The following is a 25577-nucleotide window of genomic DNA, read 5'->3' as shown; positions in this document are numbered from 1 at the left end:
TGTCCTGATTGGGTGTGGCAGGGAGTTCCAAAGTGTAGGGGCAGCATGACAAAAGGCTCTGTCTCCAAAGGTTTTGAGGTGGACTCTGGGGGTGACCATGGTGTTGCGTCCTTTTGATCTAAGATTGTGGGGGGTGTGATGCAGTTGCAACACGTCCTTCAGGTATCCAGGGCCCAGATTGTGCAAGGATTTGAATGTCAGTAAGCCAATCTTAAACAGAATTCTCCATTTTATCGGTAGCCAGTGGAGTGAGCTCAGGGTTGATGTTATGTGGCAATGGCGGGGTTGGCTCGTTAACAGCCTTGCGGCGGCATTCTGTACTAATTGCAGGCGGCGTAAGTCTTTCTTATGCAGGCCTGCGTAGAGGGCGTTGCAGTAGTCTAACCTTGATGTGACGAAGGCATGGACTAGGGTTTAGGGTTGGAAGATCCTCTGAAGGAATTAGGTGTTTAATCTTTGCAATATTCCTTAGATGTAAGAAGGAATGTTTCACAACAGCTGAGATTTGATTCCTGAAGCTTAATTTCCTATCAATCAGTACTCCCAGGCTGCGCACACAGTCTGAATTTTTCAGGTCTGAGCTCCCTATCCTTAGCGGTGTTGGTTGAGACTGGGGCTGCTTTGCTATTGAGCCCTAGCCCTCGATAACAAGTACCTCAGTTTTGTCAGCATTAAGTTTTAGCCAATTCATATTCATCCACTCCTGAAGCTCAGCTAAGCATGCGTTTATTTGTGGAGTAGGGTCTGTGATGCCAGGTTTGAATGACAAATATAGCTGGGTGTCATCAGCATAGCAATGATATGTCAGGCCATGTTTTTGTATGATTTCTCCAAGTGGCAGCATGTATATGGTGAAAAGTAAAGGGGATAATATTGCGCCCTGAGGTACACCTGAGGTACACCGTATTTTAGTGGTACAGGGATTGGAGAGGAAGGGCCCTAAGGCTACCCTTTGTGTTCTGCCAGCCAGGAAGGAGTTGAACCACTGGAGAACAATGCCATCTATGCCACAGTACTCTTGTAGTCTGTTGAGCAAGATTCCATGATCGACTGTGTCAAAAGCCGCTGAGAGGTTGAGCAAAATCAGGATGGAACATTGACCCTTGTCTCTTGCAATGAGCAGATCATTGCAAATCTGGGTGAGGGCTCTTTTACAGCTGTGATATTTCCTGAAGCCAGATTGAAGAGGGTCAAAGATGTTGTTTCTGGAGAGCCTGTCTTCAAGTTGGAGGTAGACAGCCTTTTCAATAACTTTTCCCAAAAAGGGGAGGTTAGAGACAGGTCTGTAGCTGTTTAGAGCATCTGGTATACTGCTGTGTTTTGGTATGTAACCACACCCTCCCAGTGATGTTAAGCCTAGACTATGATGTCACGCAGGCTTTTGCCCCTGAGTGCCCTGGGAGGATCATGTGATGTTGCTGCTAATTTCACAGACGCGGAAAAAACATTTCACACGGATTTACCTTGCCAGCAGGAAAGATGCTGATGTCTCTGATAAATGTAATATGTGAATAAGTGTGTCTTGAGATTTTACAATGTGCCAACATTGATTAAATAACCTAAAAATAAATACTGTAAGCAATTGGCCTCAATTCACTAAGCTTATCTCCTGTCTTTAATAACTCTTCTAGAGTTGTTACCATGGTAATAAGGCATGTAGTATTCAGGAAACATTTTACCTCAGGCAAACCTAAAGTTAACTCTTCTGTCTTTAAGTTAACTCCTTGGCCTCAATTCACTAAACTTAACTCCTGTCTTTAATAACCTTTCTAGAGTTATCACCATGGTGATGAGGCATGTAGTATTCAGGAAACATTTTACCTCAGGCAAACCTAAAGTTAACTCTTCTGTCTTTAAGTTAAGGTGAGATCTCTAAAGTTAACTCTTCAATCCTTAAAATAACTCCAGAACTGCATATGAAAATAACTACAGAGGAAGTAAATTAACTACAGAGGAGGTAACTTAAGGACTGAAGAGATAAGATAACTCTCTCACTGTGAAAACTTATCTCTACACCTTAATCGATGTGTGGAGGTAAGTTTTCTCTTGCCTTATTGGCTTCAATTCATCAAGCATTACCGCATTCGGTAATGCTGAAAACAGCTGACTTAACGGAGCACTTTAGAAAATGTTAATTCATCAAAGCTGTTACCGAATGAGAAGCTGAAATGACAGAGCAATGAGATAAATTACCGACATGTGCTCAGCAAATGTCAGTAAATGTTAATTCATCAAGGTTACCACATTCGCTAACACATTCGGTGATTATCTCCAGCTCTCCCCTGTCGTAACAGGCTTCGAAAGCCTTCTGTGTGAATGTTTTCATGATTAACAGGAGCAGGCAGCCAATAGAAACAGCCCCTGTTCTCCTGCAAGTGCTGCTGATAGGTCACACAGGCTTCTCCACACAAGCTTTCAGACCCCCCAGGCAGTGAGCAGAGAGAACAGGACAAAAGATATCCCCAGATACCCTTCGGTGGTGTAACTCTTTGAGTCCCTGTTTGAAAATGCAAAGATGCAAGTGGTGAAATCACCAAGCATGGTACTTGTAATGTCTCCAGGAAGTTCATCTACGTTGTGGCAAATAAGTAAAATGTTAAGAAAGACTGATGGACAGATTCAGAGCAGCAGAGGCAGTATAAATAACAGTAAATATAACACATAATAGAAGGTCGGTATTTTATCTCATGCTGTATTTTAACACTTTGTTTGCAATTCACCACTGTGAGAGGATAGAGAGAGGAGTGTTCGATAGCAGGCGATAATGATGCGATAATGGAGCGATATGGATGCGAAAACCGTGCGATAAACGGTCGATAGTTATGCGGTGTTAGTGATTTGCATATGATACTTTGCCTCTCTGGATGCTGGAAGTAAAGGATTGTGGGTAGGAGGAGGAGGTTATTACCAGCATGTGACTGCAGAGGGTTTCCCTCCCTGTTTTTGACCCTCTCCTTCCATTGCAAATCCCTCCCTTCGTTCTGCATATTAAGTATATTAAGCATTTACAATATTAAGTGGATGGGTGAAACGGAGGAGGTATTTGGATACATTTTCACACTCGCTCCCGATGAAAAATGTATCCAGATTCCTCCTTCCTTTCGCCCATCCACTTAATATTGTAAATACTTAATATTGCTTAATATGCTTAATATTGTAAATGGGCTGCTCTCTGGTGCCTGAAATATATACAGTATAGGCTGTTACTGTGTGCTGCTAGTAAACTAGCTGCAGAGTGAGCTGCAGCAGCTGTGAGAAAAACCACATCTCCAGGTACATTCAGGGGATAAATAGATGAAAAAATAACGAATGGCCACATCCCCTTTTTTCCCTGGTGAATTGTGATTTTGAGAAAAAATAACGACTAACTATCGCCTATTTATCGCACATTTATCGCATGCATTTCTCTCTGTCGTTATTTCACCCTATACTTCTGAAGAATGCTATTTGGAGATATCACAGGAGGTAAATTACCTCCCATGAGATAAATAGGTTGGTAACCACTGGTGAATTGAGGCCTACGTGGAGTTAAGTTTTCTCTTGCCTTTTTATCTCCAGCATGATCTTAGTGAATTGAGGCCATTGTATTCATCAAGTCTTATACACAGTAAAGTTCCTCTTAAAAGGCCAGATTTAATTTCTGTTTGGTCCTTCCTAGGGCCAACATCCAAATTAAACTAATGCAGAGGGTACACTACAGTTTTAATCGGTACACCTATAAAAATTGGTATCTATTTAAATATTATTTTTTACATTGTTACTTTGCAGTGTGCTATAGTATTAACCTTCATTTTGCAATTAGTGAAAGCTTTAAGGGGCACTATGGCGAAAAAATTGTAGAATTTAAAATATGTTCAAACATAAACAAAGAAGAAGTGCGTTTTTTCCAGCGTAAAATGAGCCATAAATTACCTTTCTCTTATGTTGCTGTCACTTAGATTAGGTAGAAGAAATCTGACAGAAGCGACAGGTTTTGGACTAGTCCATCTCTTCATGGGGGGATTCTCAGGGATTTATTTATTTTCAAAAGCACTTAGTGAATGGCAGTTGCTCTGTCCAACTGCGTAAAAACTGTGTAGCAAGCAGGGAAGCTGGCCAGCATCATTGTTTAAATCCTGTTTAGGGAATATCTTTATAAAGAATAAAAGCTTTGCTGAGAAACCCCTATGAAGAAATGGACTAGTCCAAAACCTGTTTAATAGTACTGCGCTGGTGCAGTACGCTTGCGATAACATGAGGACAGCCCCCCTCCCACCACCGAGGGTCGCCACGGATATCCCTTAAGAATGAACCTAGATTCCCTATCTCGTTAGCCAGGGACTACCTGTATATGACTTCCATCACACTTTGCAACATAGCAGCAGCAGTGTAGTAAATGCAGGAGCTATGGAGTTTACTGGTTTCAGACATCTTGAGGTTTGGACTATGTAACAGTTAAGTCAACAGGAAATGCTTGATAAAATAATTATTTGGAACTTTATAAGCCAAAAAAGACACATGATGTTGGCAACAGCACTACATTTATATGTTTCTTCCTGTGTTCTGGCTTTAAAGTGTACCCAAGCTGAAGCTCAGGTACAAAATCAGATACTTTCCTAAGGGCTCTTTCACATCAGACAACGCGAACAGGAGCCGTTCTCCTGCACGCGTTGTCTGCCTGCGGCGTGTCGTCGGGTATCTGCGGTGCGACGCAATCGGCGGCGGTAGCTGGTAATTAAACCCGACGGAAAACGCCGGCTCGCGGGTGCGTTGGAGGAAAAACTGCGCCCGGGTGCGTCGGAACCGCAACGCATCGAAACGCAGCGTTGAGTGTGAAAGGTAAAATGAAAGTCTATGGACTTTCATCTTACCTTGGTTAACGCAAACGGCTTCCGTTTGCGTTAACGCAGAAAGTCTGCCCTAATGTGAAAGAGCGCTAAGGAGAGGGAAGCCTCAGGAACCTTTTGAGGTTTCCCTCTCTATTCAATGTGCCCGGTTCGCTGAGCACCGCCCCCCAGAAGATTAGGGACAAGGCATTGTCGCTTATCAGTTTGGGGCCGCACAGCTCCTCTTCCTTATGCATGGCCAAGCGAAAGCCGACTGAGACTGCATGCTTAGTGAGCCGAAGCTGCAGGCTCCGTGCTACTGTGCATGAGCGGGCGGGATCATGCGGCTACAGCACGGCCGCTCATAAGGAAGTGGAGCTGCGTGGCCCCAATGTGGAAGGGATCCGCGCTTTGCAATGGGGGACTTTCGCCAAGGATCAGTAGGATCCTGAGGCTTCCCTCTCTTCAGGGTAAGATCTTGTTTTGAACCGCAGCTTCGGCTCGGGTTCACTTTAACATTTTTTTCAGTTAGTTATTGTTTATAATTAGAACTCCAAATACGAGACAAGCCATGTATACTTTGAACATACTCAGAGTATTCTCGCTGCATTTGCCCAGATTTATTATATAATAAGTGTTAAGTGATTTTCATCTGTTGATCACCTGCAGAGTTTCAGTAATTAAAGTCGACTATTAGAAGGTTCACTCTGCAGGTTATTGATGAGCAGGAAATCCAAGATTTCTACATTTGTGTCTAAAGAAATGAGAAATTATCATCCAAATATCTGTAGGGGGGTAGATAACGCGAAAATGAAATTGTTCAAAGACAGTATCATGGGAAATGTTCAATTAAATGGAACCTATTCCCTAGCATGAGTTAATTATAAAAATCAAGTCTTTATTAGTTTAAAATGTGTTATGCTGATGTAATATGTGTTTAGAATTTTTTTTCCTTCTACTATAAATTTTATAATTTTTTTTTTCACAAAATAACACAGCAACGTTCCCCAGTGATGCTACAGACAGGTGTTTTGAAGGCTGTTAAAAAAGGGTGGCATGATAGTTTTGGCGCCGGAGAAAACTGCTAGTGGAATGTCGGTAAAATTACTCCTATTCCACTACTTAAGTCTGTTATTAAAATATTGTAAATGTTTATCCATATTTTACTATGGCCTAACCTAAGCGTACTCTCACAGAAGCACTCCCTCTCAATGCCTAATCAAATACCCCCATTTCGTTGTAGGAGAATGGAACAGCACCTCGGGAATCCTAAGCGGATGTGCAGGAACCAACCCCTGGTACCAACAGGGTGAAGTAATCCTAGTAGAGATTCAAGGTGTGCACCACTTCCAAATAAAGAATCTGCTTTATTGTAGTTTCATAAAATGCTGTGTAGCAGCTACAGCCCGCAGTTTCGGGTAAATGCCCTTTTACAGGCCACTTAGCAAGAGCGGCTTGTAAAGGGGCATTTACCAAAACCGCGAGCTATAGCTGCTACACAGCATTGTATGAAACTACAATAAAGCTGATTCTTTACTTGGAAGTGGTATGGACCTTGAATCTCTACTATTATCAAATACCCCCATACACGGCATACAGATTTTCAATATATTTCAGCATGAAATCTATTGACAAGTGTGGCGCACCCGTAGGTGTACAGCAAAGCTATAGTTGGCACTGCAGCACGTCTACACTATGTGTGAGCAAGGAGCTGGCAGGTATAGGAAAAACGCAAAATGTTCACAAAATTGCGTTTTTAAAAATAAATGTATTTATTCTTTTCCGGGTCAAAGAGTTCACTTCCTGACTTGTGTCAGGGAGTGAATTAAAAAAAAACTCTTGAAAAGTGATTAGAAAAGTGCTATTAACAAAAACGCACCATCCACCCAAGTGCCAGGATTCGCAAAAGAAAAATTGCATCAAAAAACTCCTAACGTGAATGCTAACACGATCGAAACGCAATGTGAACAAGGCCTGAAAGCTGGCTCTGTGAATCTGCAGGAGCTGCTAAGCAGGCAGATAAACATACCAATAAACTGGATTCACTATCAGCCGGTCAGTAGCTTTCTTACAGTTCCTTCAGATGAGGCAGAATGAAGCAGCCATGTAAAGTAATCTGTCACAGTCCTCTTCAGAAAAGGATGCAATCACTGGTGACAGTGAAGAAAGGATTTCACCTCAGCAGCTCTGAGTAAAGCTCTCTTCAGATCTCTATCAGTTTTTTTTTCTGCCATCAGTTCATTCCACCCAGTTTCTAGCAAATTCTTTGTTCTCTGAGCTGACTTTCTCCCATTTGGCTACAAAATCTGCACAGTGTAAAAAGCTGCTCTCCTATTGATGAGAGGAATTATCCACCTAGATGTAGGAGGGAAAACTGAAAACCGCTAACTATGCAAACTATTTAGCAATTAACTGTTTCGGAGGTGATTTCATAGAATCACAAATCCAGCAATATGATTGCACAGAGAATATAGTTTGTACGGGTACTGAATAGCCATGTTGGCAGGATGGCTACACAATCTATTGAGCTGCAGCATAAGGCCTTGTTCACATTAACGCAGAATCGCCATGTAATCAGAACACAACACGCACAATTGCAAGCCATCTGCGCCACTGTGCGGTGCTGATCCGATTCACTACAGTGAATGGGTCAGCACTGCACTTGACCAAAGAATACATGCAGCAGAGCAATAGCGTATCGCACTGCTGCACAGCACATATGGTCTTGCATGTCGCACACCATACGCGCTGCCAAAATGCACACGGCAATGTGTATAGTGGAAACGGGGCCTTACACTGTTCGATGCAGTGCAATGCTACAGGCCGTTGATCTATCACCACTCCCTCGGTACTCGCCACTCCAGATTTGATAAGTTATCAAATATGCTGGTAACAAAGGATGCGTGTGTGGCCAGCTTTAGACTGTGACTTGCTCTACAGCATATATTATTCCTTAGTAAGATGACCGAGCTGCCCTAGCAGTTCTTTAAAGAGACACTGAAGCGAGACTAAATCTCGCTTCAGGTCTTATATATAGCAGGGGCACGTGTGCCCCTGCTAAAACGCCGCTATCCCGCGGCTTAACGGGGGTCCCTTCACCCCCGACCCACCCCCCGCAAAAGATGGTCGGAAAATGGTCGCTGGCTGTCTCTCTTCCTGGAGGCAGGGCTAACGGCTGCAGCCCTGCCTCCCAGCGCGTCTATCAGACGCGCATCGCCGCCTCTCCCCCGCCCCTCTCAGTGAAGGAAGACTGAGAGGGGCGGGGGAGAGGCGGAGATACGCGTCTGACAGACGCGCATGGGGCAGGGCTGCGGCGGTTAGCCCTGCCCCAACCAGGAAGCGCTCCCCCGCTGCACGGAGGGGGTTTGGGGGGACAGGGACCCCCGTTAAGCCGCGCTATAGCGGCGTTTTAGCAGGGGCACACGTGCCCCTGCTATATATGAGGTCTGAAGCGAGATCTATTCTCGCTTCAGACTCTCTTTAAGCGTACCTCCAGTATAAAAGACAGAGCCTGTCATCTTAAGCCTTAAAAAAAAAAGAGTTTTAACTTATCTGGGGCTCCTTGCAGCCCACTGCAGTCATCCTGTGCCCACGCTGTCTTCCAAGACCCTCTTGTCAGCAGCAGTGACCCCCTCAAAGCTGGCCAATTGTGGCTGGTCACTGGCTACTGTGCATGCATGGCTCCAGTCCGCGTGCATCCTGATCGCGCTCCCACAGCCAAGAGAATTCCGTGCATTCACAGTAGCGATTTGCCCATACTGCACATTTGCAAAATGCTGCCATGCATGGGATCCCACTGAGGAGGCTCGCAGCAACTGTTTGAAGGCCAATACAGCTAATGAGAGGACCGTGGAAGGACTGCAGGGGGCTAAAAAAAAAGCTTTTTTTTAATGCTTAAAGGACAACTGTAACGAGAGGTATATGGAGGCTGCCATATTAATTGCCTTTTAAGAAATACTAGTTGCCTGGCTATCCTGTGATCCTTTGCCTCTAATACTTTTAATACACCAAGAGGTGGCGCTCACAGTGTGTGATAGTAGGTACCATATTGACATATATGCAAGATCGTTGTTGCCAGAATAATATCAATTTCACTTCCCCTATATATATGCTATGTATTCCAGATCACAGATAATGGGTTCAGACAAAAGTCTTATTATGAACAGAATATCATAAATAGTCCATGTACAGATGACCTAAAATTAGATTCAATATAAACATTTCTAAAAACTATTCAGGTATTAATTTCTCCAGATGAGCTGTTGCAGGAATAAGAACGACAAATACTCTTATGCAATTCAAACAGGCAGCCTCCACCAGCACCCTTTGTGTGCCACTCACCGCTGTCCTAGACCAACCAATGGTCTATATGCACTTTGGGACCGTTCCCGGGTCGTCCCCCACCTCTCCAGCAATGTGTGTCTTCACAAGCCACCAGTCAAGAAATCCTTCATGAAGTAGCTGCCTTCTTAATCATACCTCAGTGAGAAAAAAACTCCCATAGCGTAATACTGCTAAAATCTATTTATTTGTAAAAAGCAATTGCACTCACGTGTCGATAAAATCAGCGCATAGAGTAATTTGTATACACGGACTCTCCCCCGTTTGGTGGCCAGGCTGGCAGGCTCCTGCTAATGTGTTCCACTCTGCTCCGCCGCGCGCACGGAGAACGCCAGGATACCACACGTGCCTCTCCACGCCTCTGCTCACCCTAGTGTGTTGATTCCCGGATCCGCATCAGGCTCCGCCCTATCGATTTCGTCACTCAGTGACTCATCAGGGGCATGGAGCCCGATGCGTATAGCGGGGTTTTTTAAGCTATCATCACTGCGCACGCTCCCCACCCTTCCCCTACGCATGCTCACCAGCTCCCCTGCATAGCCTGCAAGTCTGCCGCCATCTAGGGTTCACATTAAATATTGCATTCTATCCATTTTAAAACACCACTAGTTGTATGCTGCACATTCCAGAGTATTAGTACATTATATGCTCCTATTATATTGAAATAGCCTATTTGCAGTGCATTATCAGGAACAGCCTCCATTGGCCGGATTTCTTACTTACATGTAAAATAACCTATATTCTCATACGTGTCCATTAATTCCTGCTCATCCTGCCTGGACATTCTTGTCACTTATCCCATTCATGTACCTTTCCCAATCCTAAAACGACCCCCCACTCACCCACCCACCCAATATTCAAATCATCCCTACCACCCCATATTAAATTTACAGATAGAGCAGGAATACTTGATCACGCATTTACAATTTCAATCATTCCATATTTGCTTTCGATGAACCCCCCACATACCAATCTACACCTATAACGGTCCCCCTCCCCCTATATAGCTACCCAAAGTTGTCCCACCCCCAGTTCACCGTTTTTATCATACATGGGTCCTCAAAAGAAGCTCACCCCAAACAAAGGAGATTATGCCCAGAAGAGGGGGATTGGCCAATAACCATTTATACCACCCGGGCCCACCTCCAGGTTTGTGGAGTGTATGCGCACACATCACACCCCTTCTCCCCCAGAAAACAGACCAGATCAATGTCTATATTTAGACCATCCGGTCTTAGGGTGCCCATCCGGTGAATCCACCTAGTCTCTTCCTGTGAGACCTTTTTAATTTTATTGCACCCCCTCCAGCTTGGAATAATTTTTTGGAGCCCACAAAAAGACAACTCCTTGGGGTCACAATTGTGGTGGCTACCAAAGTGGGCCGACACACCATGATTGGGGTATCCCTTTTTTATGTTACGAACATGCTCCCCCATCCTTTCCTTGAGTGCGTGTGGTCCTACCAATATACTGCCATCCCCATTTACACCAGGCAAGGTATATAACAAACCTGTCATTACAGGTAATGAACTCCTTCCATTGCTGAACGATGCCACCTTATTGGTTTTTATGCCATTTGCTTCCCTGCAGGATTTACATGCTCTGCAGGGAAAGAAACCTGCTGTTTGCCATCCCTGCATACGTGGAACCTTTTTTGGCTCCACACAGCTTGGTGCCAAAATTTGTTTTAGATTTTGATCTTTTCTGTAAATGAATTTTGGTTGGGGTGAAATTATGCTTCTAAGGGACAGGTCCGTTTCCAAGATCCCCCAATGATGTTTGATTATATTTTGGAGTTGTTTATATTGGGTATTATACCCTGTAATAAAAGCTAGATCATACTCACCCTTATCTCCTTCAACTATTTTTTCCTTCAGTAGTGTTTGTCTGTCCAATGTCCCAACTCTCTTGATCTCCTCATCCAACTCTTTCTCTACATACCCCTTCTCCACAAATCTACATCTCAAAATTTCCGCCTGCCTGTAGTAATCTTCTATATTTGAACAGTTACGTTTCATCCTTAAAAACTGCCCTCTAGGTATTCCCCTAATCCATGCCGGGTGGTGGCAGCTATCAGTTGATATGTACCCATTACTATCGGTGTCCTTAAAATGACTCCTGGTCCCCATTACATTTCCCTCCCTATCTGTGATCTGGAATACATAGCATATATATAGGGGAAGTGAAATTGATATTATTCTGGCAACAACGATCTTGCATATATGTCCATACGGTACCTACTTCTATCACACACTGTGAGCGCCAACTCTTGGTGTATTAGAATCTAAATATAAGAGGAGGCGAACAGGTGTTATAGTATTGTTATTAGCTGTGAGCGCTGACCTCTTGTGGATGACCTCTAATACTTTTAGCCATAGACCCTGAACAAGCATGAAGCAGATCAGGAGTTTCTGATGTTATTGTCAGATCTGACAAGATTAGCTGCATGCTTGTTTCTGGTGTTATTCAACAATACTGCAGCCAAATAGATCAGCAGTGCTGCCAGGCAACTGGTATTGTTTAAAAGGAAATAAATATAGCAGCCTCCATATCCTTCTCACTACAGTTGTCCTTTAAGATTGTCCTACAGTTGTCCCTTTAATGATCCAGGATCAGGGAGCTCCCAGGGTTAATTATTTGCATGCACAGCAGTAATTCATTATATAAAAACAGGGAACACCAAGAGCTCCAATAGTGTAATTCGTACTGGACAAGGTGGCAATAAGTTTGTATTGCTAGATACTCACAAGTCAAGGTCACCAGCAGGCAACCACTGTAAAGGAAGGTGGGGAGATTGTCCTGACCCCACTCAGGATTAAGAAGTCGCTCTCTGTAGACAGGAAGAAAGGGTAGCAACCCTCCACCAAGGGTGGACTCAAAATTGTATACAATGAACAGAGGCGCCAAAAGTATAAGATTAGATTAAATGAGCTTAAAAACCAACTTAAATGGCAAAATTGAAGGAGGAAGTGGTGGTCTTACCTCCCTCAAGCAGACACGACAACGACTGCGATTCAGACAGTCAAACACATTTATTAGGAACTCCAAAGATGATTGCTCCACCAACCCCCATCCCCTCTTAAAAGCAACTTTGGGTTCTTGTTTTTTTTTCCCCAAAGCGCTGACCACCTCCACCTGCATTGCCACTTCCTGCCCTCAGTTCCACAGCAGTGACCTAATTGGTTGCTGCCGAGCTGATGGCAGGCCACGGCAAGGCTGGTGGGGGGTTGCTGAAGAGCTTCGGAAGACTTTGAAAAATAACTGCAATTGTATTGCTGAGGACAGGGGTGGAGCCTCAAATAATTACAGATGAGCAGGTACATTTTTAACCCCAAGGGGCATCTTGTGGATTATGCCCCACTTTGTACCTCATGCCCCCTTGTACCTCTTGTGTCTCCCTGTGTCCTCCATTTTTCCGCCTCTGTCTTCCATTTTTCTGGCTCTGTCCTCATTGTGTCCTCCTCTCTGCCCCTTTGTGTCCCCGTGTCCTCCGTTTGTCCTCCTGTGTCCTCTGCATAGGCACAGTACTGGGAGTCGCCAACATTGCGGCGGGTTGGAGGTACGTTATTGGCAGGCATTCACAAATCAGTAACTCCATGCATTTGGACTATAAGACACAGTGACTTTATTTCCCCACTTTTGGGGATCAAAAGTGGGTCTTATAGTACAAAATTGCTATATAAAATGAACCGTTTGTAATAGTGTTCTGTTGGGGAGAGCATGATTACTTCCCAACATGGTGCTGTGCCTCTGGACCCCCATTCGTGTGGGATCTACCATCTTCTACCGGAGAGACCACACCTGTGCCACATTTTGAAGTTCCTGGGAAAGCCGCATGCTCGCAACTGCCAGAATGCGTGCCAAGATGTGGTCTGTCGATGCAAGTTCAGAGATGCTCTGCATAGGATCCGTTGTTCGCATCTGTGCCAATCTGTTATTTAGTTCTGCTAAACAGAACCTTTTTTGAACAGTATGAACCCCTTTCGAGTTTATCCAACTCTCCATTCTGGCTTCTGATGAAGTAGGTGTGCAAAGTTTGTCTAAACTGCATAATGCCACAGTGTCTGCATAAAGTCCTATGGAATGGGACACTACTGGCAGCATAGGACAAGCAGCTGGAGTTGAAAAGTGGTCAGGATATTAGGCCCTTCATAATCTCCACTATCCTCTTACCTTTCCCATAGTTCCTGTTCAGGATTTCTCTGTTCTGTGTATTTCCCTTTGTGGATCCTTTCCTCATACTAGTCCATTTCCCCCATCTTTATAGGGCAGCATCTTCATGCTGCTCAGCAAATCCAACCAGATTTGTCTTGCTGCTTTTTCTGTTCTGGCAGATTTAGGGGTAAGCTATCTAATTGTTTCATTGTCTGATTGTGATGGCCTTTATCAGTGGACAAACATCTGGTGGCGGTGGGTAGCTTGTGATATATTGAAGGTTGCATTATCATTGTGAAATGTAATTATGTGCAGACTATTTTATGTAACATGCTATAATTAGATTATTAGGGTAATGGCACTGAATAATAAGAACCTACGGTATATGTTTAGTTGATTACTTTTAGAAAGGTACCTATTTTACTTTGTGCACTTTACTTTGCAAAAGTTAGCTACTAGTTGTTAATTTAATACTCAGGTCAGTAATATAAGCCTAAGCATTCAGGCAGGAAATGGAAAATTCCTTGTATTATGTGACAGATTTTCCTTCATGGATTGGCTGGAACTCATGTTACATGTTAGAGTTGTGCAGTCCACTGGAGAAGCATCCAGTAAAATCTGGGCTTCATGTACAGGAACTATGTAGTGCTTGGCTTAGCCATTCACTGTATTATGGTCCCATGGCAACCAAGTGAAGGACAATTCATCATTCTGAAGAGTTTGGAAAGGCTATAGTCACTGAAAGTAAATGCTATAAAATAGAGTACCGAATGCATACCTATAGTGTGGCTTAATGTTGTTTCATATGCTATATCAGACCTCTGTATTAGATAATTGGATAATATAGTAAACTAGTGACTTAGACTTGGTCCGTCACCGCGGGCAGCGAGCATCCGGTCGCCCCTTGGCTGTCCTGCTCCGTCCAAAGGGTGTTCCTGCGGCACATGTGCAGTAGCGCAAACGCAGGGACACGGACACACACAGATGCAGAGACAAAGGGGTTTTATTATGTATGATCTATAGTATAGTAATATAGTAAATATAATAAAATAAATGCAGTAAATGCTATAAAATAGAGTACCAAATGCATACCTATAGTGTGGCTTAACGTTGTTTCACATGCTATATCAGACCTCTGTATTAGGTAATTGGATAACATAGTACACAGGCATAATGCTGGGAATACATGGCTCGATTCTGAGCCATGTAGATGACTCGATAGATAATTTCCGACATGTCCAATCTCCCACCTATTCATTTTACCGATCGATTCCGCATTGAAGACAATGCAAAAAGATAAGAAAAACGAACGGAAAATAAGAGAATCGCCTGCGTAATCGAGCGGGGAATCGATTAAGCGGGAGAATCGAGCGTCAAAATCGAGCTGTGTATGATCAGCATTAAACAAAATAAGGTAAGTGAGGTCATGAACATACAGTTACAACAGACTCCTCATTTACTGACATACAGATATGCAACTCAAAATGTAGTGACAGTGCTATTCACAATAGTCCGTGGCGCCATATCAAATGTGACTTTACTACCCAAAGTCGAATACATAACAGGATTTTTAAGCAATCTTTGTGCTGGATAGTTTATGCTTGCTATGCACTACAGTAGGGCTGGACGGTTTTTCGGTTTAAAACCGAAACCGCGGTTCGTGGCAAGACGATCTGCTGATCGTCAGTACCATCGGTTTTTCGGTCCTGTTTAATACTTTGCTTCTGGCCCCGCTGTGCGCGGATTGGCCAGAAGCAGTGAATATGTATGAGTGTTAATGAGAGGGGGGGGGGGGGGGGCGCGAATCCACTCCAGCGAGCGGCCGGGCACATACAGCATTACCAATCACTGGCTAGCGATGGAATGACGGCAGCGGTAGGCGGAGCTGTATGCTCTGTACAGCTTCGCCTACCACTGCCGTCATTCCATTGCTAGCCAGTGATTGGTAATGCTGTATGTGCCCGGCCGCTCGCTCGAGTGGATCCGCCCCCCGCTCATTAACGCTCATACATATTCACTGCTTCTGGCCAATCCGCGCACAGCGGGGCCAGAAGCAAAGTATTACAGACAGCGGACCGGTCAGTGCAGAACCCCCCCCCCCCCCCCCCCCCCCAATCCTTCTCCCCCGAGCATTTGAAAAAAATCGGGGAAAAATCAAAATTGCAGTTTCTGAGAGGAAAATCACAATTTCGATTCTTCCCTAAAATCGTGCAGCCCTACACTACAGTAGAATCCCTTTATAGTAAACTGTAAGAGACCAGGAAAAGCAGTTTACTATATCAGAATTGGTCATACATTGTATATTCATACAACCACATGGTCGGGACCTGGGGAATGAGTTTTCTATATAGAGGTTTACTATATCAGAGTTTACTACCATAACGAGATTCTACTATAATTGCTTCGTTTTTACAATATTAATTTATAGATTATTATACAGAAAATATACAGTACGGCTAGACTAGATTAGATCGGTGCTTCCCCACATTACTCCCTTCTTCCTGCCACTATTTATAGATATGGTGGTATGTGACCTCCTACCTCTGGTAGGCTCTTTCTTCTTTCCACCATGACAACACTAGTTCAGATGGACATCAAGGCAGTATGTCCTATACTTATTTCTACACTTATACGCAGGGCTGTGGAGTCGGAGTGGTGGAGTCGGAGTCGTGGAGTCGGGCAATTTTGGGTGCCTGGAGTCGGAGTCGGAAAAAAATGCACTGACTCCTAATGAATTTGTAACTGTAATTAAAATAGAAAATATGATAAAATGTTCTATTTCTCCGATAATAGTCATTAAAAATAATGTATATATACAGTAATAGCAATAGCTGTGCTTAGTCCACAAAAATGAAATAAACCAATCAAAATGAGTTACTTGTGCTGCTTCAATAAAGCAGTCCCCGTATTTTTAAGGTCAGATATACATATCTGATTGTGACTGTATATATGATGTGTACACAGGAATCTCTTATATATACTAAATAACATCTATGCTGTAAGAATAAAGCCTGATGTGTAGCCGTGTCACTAATAGAGATGGTCAATGAGATGGAAATAATTCTGCACTGATGCTGATTTATGCAAATGTATGCACTCCCTTTGCTGATGAAATCAAATAATTTGATATGTTGTTAAAATTTGGTTTGGTGACTACAAATTAAAGGGTACCTGAGACGGATGAAAAGTAAAGTTTTATACATACCTGGGGCTTCCTCCAGCCCCCTTCAGGCTAATCAGTCCCTCGCTGTCCTCCACCACCCGGATCTTCTGCTAGGAGTCCTAGTAATTCAGCCAGTCAGCGCTGTCTGGCCGCATGACACTTCCACAGCCAGGAACATTCTGCACCTGCGCAATAGTGCTGCACAGGTGTAGTATGCTCCTTGTGGCGGAGTGTGTGCATGCACACTATTCCCGACTGGCTCAAGTACCTGGACTCATAGCAGAAGATCCAGGTGGTGGAGGAGGACAACGAGGGACTGATTATCCTGAAAGCGGCTGGAGGAAGCCCCAGGTATGTATAAAACTTTAATTTAATCTGTCTCAGGTTTACTTTGTTACACAGTAGTACTATACTCTACATATGCACTCCCCACAGAGCTGCAGGGAATCCACTGAGAATGCTGTGCACATTGAACACAGAGGTGTTGTCTGTCACCCATAAACCTTGTTCAGATTGTGCATGAAGAATGTGTAATAGAGGAAGAATCTCCTCATTCCCCTGCAGAGTACCTGCACATCATTCTTACATGTACCCACACTTACATTGCCTAGGGCCTGATAGATGTTCTTTGTTCCGGTTTGTACCTTTTACAAGTACTCTTACCAAGGACTAGTTTTTGTCTAAAGGGAATAAATATAGTAGTCTACATATCCTTCTCACTTCAGTTGTCTTGTAAAATTCCTAAGCGTTGGCAGTTAAGAGACGAATTTCATGTTACATACTTTTAATCAACAAAATTGTAATATGCAAATTAGAGGAGTCTGAGTCGGTGGAATCCTAAACTGAGGAGTCGGAGTCGGTGGATTTTTGGACCGACTCCACAGCCCTGCTTATACGCAAGTATTATCATGTTTTAGCATATGGGTAGCTAAAGATGCCAATAGACACAATGGTGTTGTAAGGGATTGGGGAGATGTCCCTGGTGGTGTAATATTTAAATCCGAAATAAAGAAAGCGGACAAGTGCTACAATTTATTACTTGGTTTATATTGCTACTTTTGGGTAATAGTTACTGCAATTTATACATAGCAATGTGTGTTCAGTGCTTATTCCCAGCATTTTATATGCCAGGAGTAGAGCTGCAAATGCCAGCAAGGTCGTCATCTGTCATTCATTCATACTTTGCCCTACTAATGTACAGTGTTGATGGGAGAATCCACGTTTTCTAAGCACACAGCAGTGGAACGGCTCCTACAGTATACACAAAGAGGCCTAACGCACAGGAGCCTTCTGCAGCACTATGCCTATCCGTGCAAACATGGCTAGGTATTGTTTGTATTGCATGCAAATTTGGGGATCCCGAGCTGTGGCGGAGCTCGGGCCTCTGCCTGTCATGTGAACTTGTGTTTGCTTGTTTTTTAACTTCTTTTGCAGCCCCTTATGCAGTTTAGTTAGGAGGGGTCGAATGAAATGGAATTTCCTGCACAAGGTGCCTCTGCTGGTCATATGCTGTGTTACCATATGCGACTGAATTGCTCAGCCTCTGCTTATTTAAGTATTGCAGACTAGATTGTAAGCCTTAGCAGGGCCTACCCCTCCCTTAGTGTGTCCTTCTTAATTTTTCTACCCCAGCAATGACACCCTTCTCATGGAATAATTCGGACTTGTTTTGCCAGCTCTCTGTAAAACGCATTTTATACCCGATTGCATGTATAACCTTGTGCTATGTTGTATAACCGTTTGCTACCTCTCTGTCTGTCACTCCTTGTTGCAATGTATGTATCCCTATTTATTGTCCAGCGCTCCGTAATATGTTGGCGCTTTATAAATACAATAAATAATAATAATAATAATAATAGGTGTGAGTTATTTGCACTTCTTGTTGGCTGACTGGCAGTCTGCAGTCTCTATAAGTGGCAGAGTGCTGTTTGGGAGTGAGCATTTGTTCATCTTGTGTTTGGTAAGTTGAGGGGGTAGTGGGGTCTGCGCTCCCCCTGTTTGTATTGGAAGCAGGTTTGGGGGTCCCGAGCTGTGGCAGAGCTTGGGTCCCCTGCCCTTTCATGTGAACTCGTGTTTGCTTGTTTTTAAACAAAACATTTTGTAGTGAACACGCCGTGCCACCAGTATCACATTTATAACAATTCTAACTTGGCTGTCCTCCCCTACACAGAGTTTTCATTAGTTTTCTTTCAGCTCCAATTTTGATTTATAATCGGATTTAGGTAAAATGTCTTTTGATGATTTCACAAATCTTTATTTCTTTTGCAATCTATTATTACAGTGGAAATTATAATTATTACAGTTTTAAAAATATTGAATCATTGTGGATCTCTGTTGCTTTGCTAAATTGCAGTTCCAGTACCACACTGGAGGCAAGGATTTCACTTTTGCAACTTTCAATAAAATAGTGTGTTCTTAATATTTGTATTTACAGTATCATGTTTAGCGCTCAAATAAAATGTTAGTTATGCTTTATTTTAATTAGAAATGTAATACTTTCAGATGAAGTATTGCAAATTAGAGATCAGTTTTTTGAAGCTCTCCCTGGTGGACAAGTTTAGAAAGCAGAAAGATATGTAGCTTTAAGGTACATGCACACTAGTCTACACATGGGAGAAATGGCCTGGACCCGCTTCCTCTGCCTATAATTCTAGTGTGTACAGTTGCCCTGATTTGTCACAGAAAGATCTATTGCGGCAGGACATCTTGCGCATTGTTCCTTCTTACCTCACCCACCGGAAGCAGCTCTGTTGTGCATCGTGCTGTCCTTCCTCCCCCTTCCATAGCAACAGAGCATGTTGCTAACTTGTGTGCTAGTAACACTTCTATACAGCACTCACCTCCAAACTGTCTAAAGAAACGATTGAGTCCCAATCCCTGACAGCGACCATAATTGTGCACTTGTACACACATTTAGTGCTGTAGTAAGCAGGTCTCTAACATTACAAATGCAAACCCTTGCATGCACGCATCCCATGCTTGGTGTTTGGCCATTGCTATACTTTAGGCTGTGGCTGCAACACTAGCCAGCTAAATAGCAGTAAAGGCTGCTGCAGAAATTAATGTAATGCATGCAAGGATGTCCTGCAATATTTGTTTTATTTAAAAAGAAAAATAACAAAAAAATACGCATGGCCCATAACATTAGGAGGTACTCTACAAAGCAAGCTATCTAGCTTCTTACCCGGAACACCCTTGTCCATTTTTAAATGTGCTTAAAGTAAACCTTCGCTGTTTCAAAAAAAAAAAGTTAGATACACAAGTAGAGGGAAGCCTCTGGAGGTTTACAATCTCCTCCTTGACCCCACTGTTGCCATGCAGGGATCCTCTTCATTCGTTGTCAGATATGTTCAGATGGCTACGCTGCCCTTCGTGTACGAGCATGGACTTGCTGCACATGAGCAAGTATGGTCGCTCCTATACAGTAAGACGAAGCTACTTACTCACATTATTACATTACTAGGCGACCTAGGCCCGTTTAAAAACGGGCTCTAGGTCAGTCCTTGCCGCAGCATCACAGAGCGCATGCGCACGTGCGCACAGACGCCCGCTGCACGCACACATACACGCCTGGCCGGCCCACCACCTGCCCCTGCGTCCTGTCCCAACAGCTGTCAGTGCTTGACATGCGCAGTAGCGCGAAAGCACTGACACACGGACAGGACACAGGGACACTTGCAAATTATTATATGGGATATAACGTTATTGTTGCTACATTATTTCAAATGATTTAAAAAGGAACTTTACCCAAGGTTCGAACTTCATCCCAATCAGTAGCTGATACCCCCTTTCCCACAAGAAATCTTTACCTTTTCTCGAGTAGATCATCAGGGACATCTGTATGGCTGATATTGTGCTGAAACCCCTCCCAGTGTGATGTCATGACCATAGTCCTGACCGTTTCCTTTCTGCAAACCTCATTGCAGTGCGGGAAATAACCGCTTTCTCCAACTGCCAAGCTAGCAATATCTCCCTCTGTACATAGAACATTACGTCTAGATCACCTGACAGTACTTAGGGCCGGTTTACACAAACAACTGTCAGCAATTTTTATTGTTGTTTAAAGAGAACCCGAGGTGGGTTTGAAGAATATTATCTGCATACAGAGGCTGGATCTGCCTATACAGCCCAGGCTCTGTTGCTATCCCAAACCCCCCTAAGCTCCCCCGGCACTCTGCAATCCCTCATAAATCACAGCCACGCTGCTGGCAAACAGCTTGTCAGAGCTGGCTGTGTTTATCTCTATAGTGTCAGTCTGCTGCTCTCCCCGCCTCCTGCAGAACTACAGTCCCCGCCTGCATCCTGCGGATTGGAGGAAAGGGACGGGGGCAGGGACCGGAGCTATGCAGGAGGCGGGGGAGCAGCTGAGACTGACACTACAGATGTAAACACAGCCTCACAGCACGGCTGTGATTTATGAGGGATTGCAGAGTGCAGGGGGACCTTAGTGGGGTTTGGGATAGCAACAGAGGCTGGGCTGTATAGGCAGATCCAGCCTCTGTATGCAGATAACATTTTTTAAACACACCTCGGGTTCTCTTTAATTGCATAGTTTCTACTACTTCCAATAGGTTGTGATGGGAGGGTTTTTGTGTTGCTGCTTGACAGCGTTCACGTTCGTGTTTACAAAAGCGTTTCAATTAATCCTGTTCTCTCTAGAGTCATTAGCGTTCCCCACATGACCAAAGAAACCGCCGGCAGTTGCCTTCCAAAGCCAACATACACTCTGGTTATCTTTTCAAGGCGTCCTGCTAACAGGAAGTGGACCACAATTCTCAAGGTTGAGAGAACAGGAAATGAACCATAATCCTCTGGGTCAGTAAATTGCCATAAAAAGCTTTCAAACACGTACGCTTTAACAAACATTCACCGCTTACCAACGACTTGGCTAAACGACATCTGAAAGAACACTAAAGACAGGCCTCCTCAGACATCCGTGTGAACCGGCCCTAAAGATTTCACCACCAGTGAAATTTCTTTATGTAAATCTGGGTGAGGAAATCCTTTACTATGGGCAAACGTTGAATAAATCATTTATAAATGAATATTGTAAAAAATAAGCAATTTTATTCATTAGGTCATTTTCGCTGCAGTTCCTCTTCAAGTATAAGTATACTTAAAGGGTTACTTAAAGTGGACCCAAATTAAAAATACAAGATTTCAGAAATAAAATCTATTTTCTAAATTATATTAATAAACAGCAGCCTTTTTTTCAGCTGCATGATGACAAATATAAAATATTTTACATTTAGTGGAGGAACCCCAGGTAGGTGGTGTCCGGCAAAGGAGGAATTGCTAATGGCTGCCACCTGTATACCCCTAGTTATGAAAAGAGAAGGGTGAAAACATGCACTGAAATGCTCATAGGCTTGAATGAGTGTTTATTTATCTTTGTATGTGTCAGAGTGGTGCAACTAAATATTTTGAATTAAAAAAAAAAATGTTTGGTTTGGGTCCGCTTTAAGTCCAAAATAAAAAATGAGTTGAACTTACCTGGGGCTTCTTACAGTCCCCTGGAGTCATCCTGTTCCCATGACGTCGGTCCGAGACCTTCCGGTAAGCAGCGTGCGAGCCCCACAAAGCTGGCCGGTTGCCGCCAGTCGGCTGCTTCTGTGCTGTGTAAGTAAGTTAACCTCCCTGGCGGTAAGCCCGACACAGTGATCGCCGCAGGGGATCGCATGGCCCCGGGAGGATTTTTGCCTATAAAATGTTATTTATAGTCTTCAGCTAGCACTTCGCTAGCCAAGTATGCCCCCCAAGTGCCTCCTGTCCCCTCTGATTGCCGCCGGTATACGTACCCCCCAGGGATCCCGCGATGGCGCAGCCTCCCAATCCGCTCCCGGCTTTGCTATGGGGGAGGATGGGAACTGCGCATGCCGTCGATGACGTCATGTCCGATCGTCGCCATAGTGACAGTGAAGCTGCATGGAGAAGCTGTGGCTCTCGCGGGATCGCGGACGGGTAAATATTACCGGCACTGATCGGGGGGATCAGAGGGGACCAGAGGCACTTGGGGGGCATACTTGGCTAGCGTAGTGCTAGCTGAAGACTATGAATAACATTTTATAGGCAAAAATCCTCCCGCGGACGCAGACATTGAAACTGCGTACCGCCAGGGAGGTTAAACTCATTTTTTAATTTAACTTAAGATTTCCTTTAAAGAGACTCTGTAACAAAATTTTGAGCCTTATTTCTTCTGTCCTATAAGTTCCTATTACTGTTCTAATGTGGTCTGTCTTACTGCAGCCTATCCTACTTGCACTGTCTCTGTAATAAATCTTATCTCATTTCCTCGTCGTGTCTGTCGGGCTGAGGCTGGAATGTGTGGAATGTGCAGCACTGCTTGTCATTGGCAGAAGCTTTACACACCCCCTCCAAGCTCTGCATGAGTCACACAGTAAGCTAGTTCCCAGCCTATGATACTCTGGTTAGAAGCCAGTCTTTTGTTTGTAAACACTGCCTAAAACTGTTGATTACAAACCAGGATTGCAGCAGGGAGTGGCAGAAACAGCACAGAGGGGCACAGGAGAACATAAGGAATAGAATGGTATGCTTTTTATTGTAATAATTTTAGAATACAGATTCTCTTTAAGCTGTCCCCATCTATAGATAGACATTAAGGGCTGGTTCGCACTGCACGGTAAAAAACGGATCCATGTAAAAACGTATCTATGCAAACAGATCAGTTTTTAAAAGGCATTCCATTTGCGCACAGTCAATGCAACGAACGCGTCGATCCAGGAAAAAATGTTCCCACCCCAAACTTGTGGTCCATTTGGCGGAACAGCTGAATGGATCTGTTCTAACAGAGCAATGTGAACAATTAATATATGATCTGTTCACCTCCGTTAGCATCCATTCCATTTAATTCCGCTAAGTAGACTGTTTTTTTAATGCCAGTGTGAACCAGGCCTAATGCACTCTTCTTAAAGTCCCTTTTATAAGACTAAAGTCTCAGGTTTGATACTTGCCTAAGAAAAGGTAATGTTCTTAATACTATTGAGCAGGGGTCCCCAAGCGTTTTGGGTCGAGGGCCGGATCAACATACTTCAGACTGCTGGGGGGCCAGAGCATACATAAAATGATGTAGAAGTCTTTGTGGGCCAAGCCTTGAAGCATACCCAGGTAACAACCTGCAGTCCAATTGGACAGCAGTGTCACCTGATGTGGAATGTGATTGGAAACCAGCAAAATTACTGCTTTCTGGCTTCCATGTGGATGGGTGGTGCCAGTACTGCTATTCTATATGTGGACCACCAATATTTAAAGATGTAGCTGACCGCATCTATAAGTAATACATTTTGTGTGGGGGGGGGGGGCGCGGTAAAATAGCCTCAGGGGGCCACATTCGGCCCGTGGGACTTAGTTTGAGGACCACTGCTATAGAGCCTTCCGGTTTCTCCCTGCTGGCCGCCGCTTTTGCTTCCGTAGCCTTCGGGAAGCATTTGGAAGTACTTGTGTCTCTGAGTTCTTCCAAAGGCAAACTTATCTCTACTGCACATGTGCAAGCTCGGACTCATGCCCGTGCACAGAGTTCTTTGTTTTCAGAAGTACTCGGCGATGCAGGTACATTCAAAGAGAAGTGTCTGGATCATGCTTATGACAAATCACACGTTTGTTTGAAGAGATACGTTTATATAAAATATTTATCTACTTTTTTTTTAGTAAACAGTCTTTCCGGATCTTCTGCATTCTGACCAGGATATTTTTGTGTCCCTTAAATTATTCTCAGGGATAGTGATGGTGTATTTTGTCCCTGTTGCATATACAAGTTGCAAGTGTTGAGCTCATTAGTGAACATACCGCAGTCTTGTGAGCTAAGCTAGATTTGTTTTGTGCTTACCTTGTTATTGAATCCTTAAGTGTTAAAACAGCAGCATATACACATCTAACATTACATACACAGTCATTATGGATATGTTTCAGGGAAACACTTGGCTGACTGCGTATCCATGCTTAGATTTTCTGGTGTGTGGAGGTAACTGACACCACTTGGTAATTGAAATGTGTTACTCCTTTGCAAATTGTTCCAAAATAGTCATTGCAAATCACATTTCAGCTTGATCAGTATGCTGTGCAATGAAGCTTAGAAACCACAGCAGAATATACCAAATTTAAATGTCTTGTATTCAGAATATGTGATCATACTGTACAAAACGGTGTCCTGCATTGTTGGGAATATTTACAAAACGTGCAGTAACCAGCAGTCCACTCACGCTATGTTTTTTTAAATCCAGGAAATGGACTTGCGTCTCTGGTTTACTATTGAGCACCCATCAGAACTGTACTGAGTAGTACACCCAAGGCAATATCTGCAGTGATTGTGATCAATGTAATAGACAATGCTGGTTTTTAAGCACATGCTCTTTGTTTGTTTTCACAAATAATGCAATTTATATTCCCTATTTATCAAATAAAGGGACACTTTAAACAGAAAAAAATTACTGTACATTTAAAATACATATGTACACATAGATATGGATGTACATTTATCCCAAAGTAAATGCACTATAAATGTTTTACCTTCTATGTAGCTGTCCCTTACAGCATGCTTTATAATCTATCAACTCTGAATCGCTTACCGACAGGTTTTGGACTGTCCCATCTCCTCATGGAGGATTGTCAGAATTTCATTTATTTTCATACATTCAATTTTGATTGGCCCGTCGCTGACCAAATGTTACTACCTCCATTAATAATGAGGGCCAACATATTTTGAATACTATGAACAGATTGTGTAGGTAAGCTCTCATACTACATGGAAGGAGTCAAATTGGCCAATCTAAATTGGATGTTTGTACTAGGCTTAAAGAGAACCCGAGGTGGGTTTGAAGAATATTATCTGCATACAGAGGCTGGATCTGCCTATACAGCCCAGCCTCTGTTGCTATCCCAAATCCCCCTAAGGTCCCCCTGCACTCTGCAATCCCTCATAAATCACAGCCACGCTGCTGACAAACAGCTTGTCAGAGCTGGCTGTGTTTATCTCTATAGTGTCAGTCTGCTGCTCTCCCCGCCTCCTGCAGAACTACAGTCCCCGCCTGCATCCCTTCCCTCCCTGCTGATTGGAGGGAAGGGACGGGGGCAGGGACCGGATCTATGCAGGAGGTGGG

At 43.7% G+C, this 25577-nt stretch overlaps 1 protein-coding gene across 2 annotated transcripts in view; it reads left to right on the top strand.

Annotated features, from left to right (window-relative positions):
- The window catches only part of PDSS2 (decaprenyl diphosphate synthase subunit 2), a 282652-nt gene that overhangs the window by 129816 nt on the left and 127259 nt on the right, over positions 1-25577 (top strand). The window lies entirely within an intron of this gene.

This window comes from Hyperolius riggenbachi, chromosome 4 (genome assembly GCF_040937935.1).
Source record: "Hyperolius riggenbachi isolate aHypRig1 chromosome 4, aHypRig1.pri, whole genome shotgun sequence".
NCBI lineage: Eukaryota > Metazoa > Chordata > Amphibia > Anura > Hyperoliidae > Hyperolius > Hyperolius riggenbachi.
The sequence above is the reverse complement of the archived record's forward strand: the minus strand, read 5'-3'. Positions and strand labels throughout refer to the sequence as shown.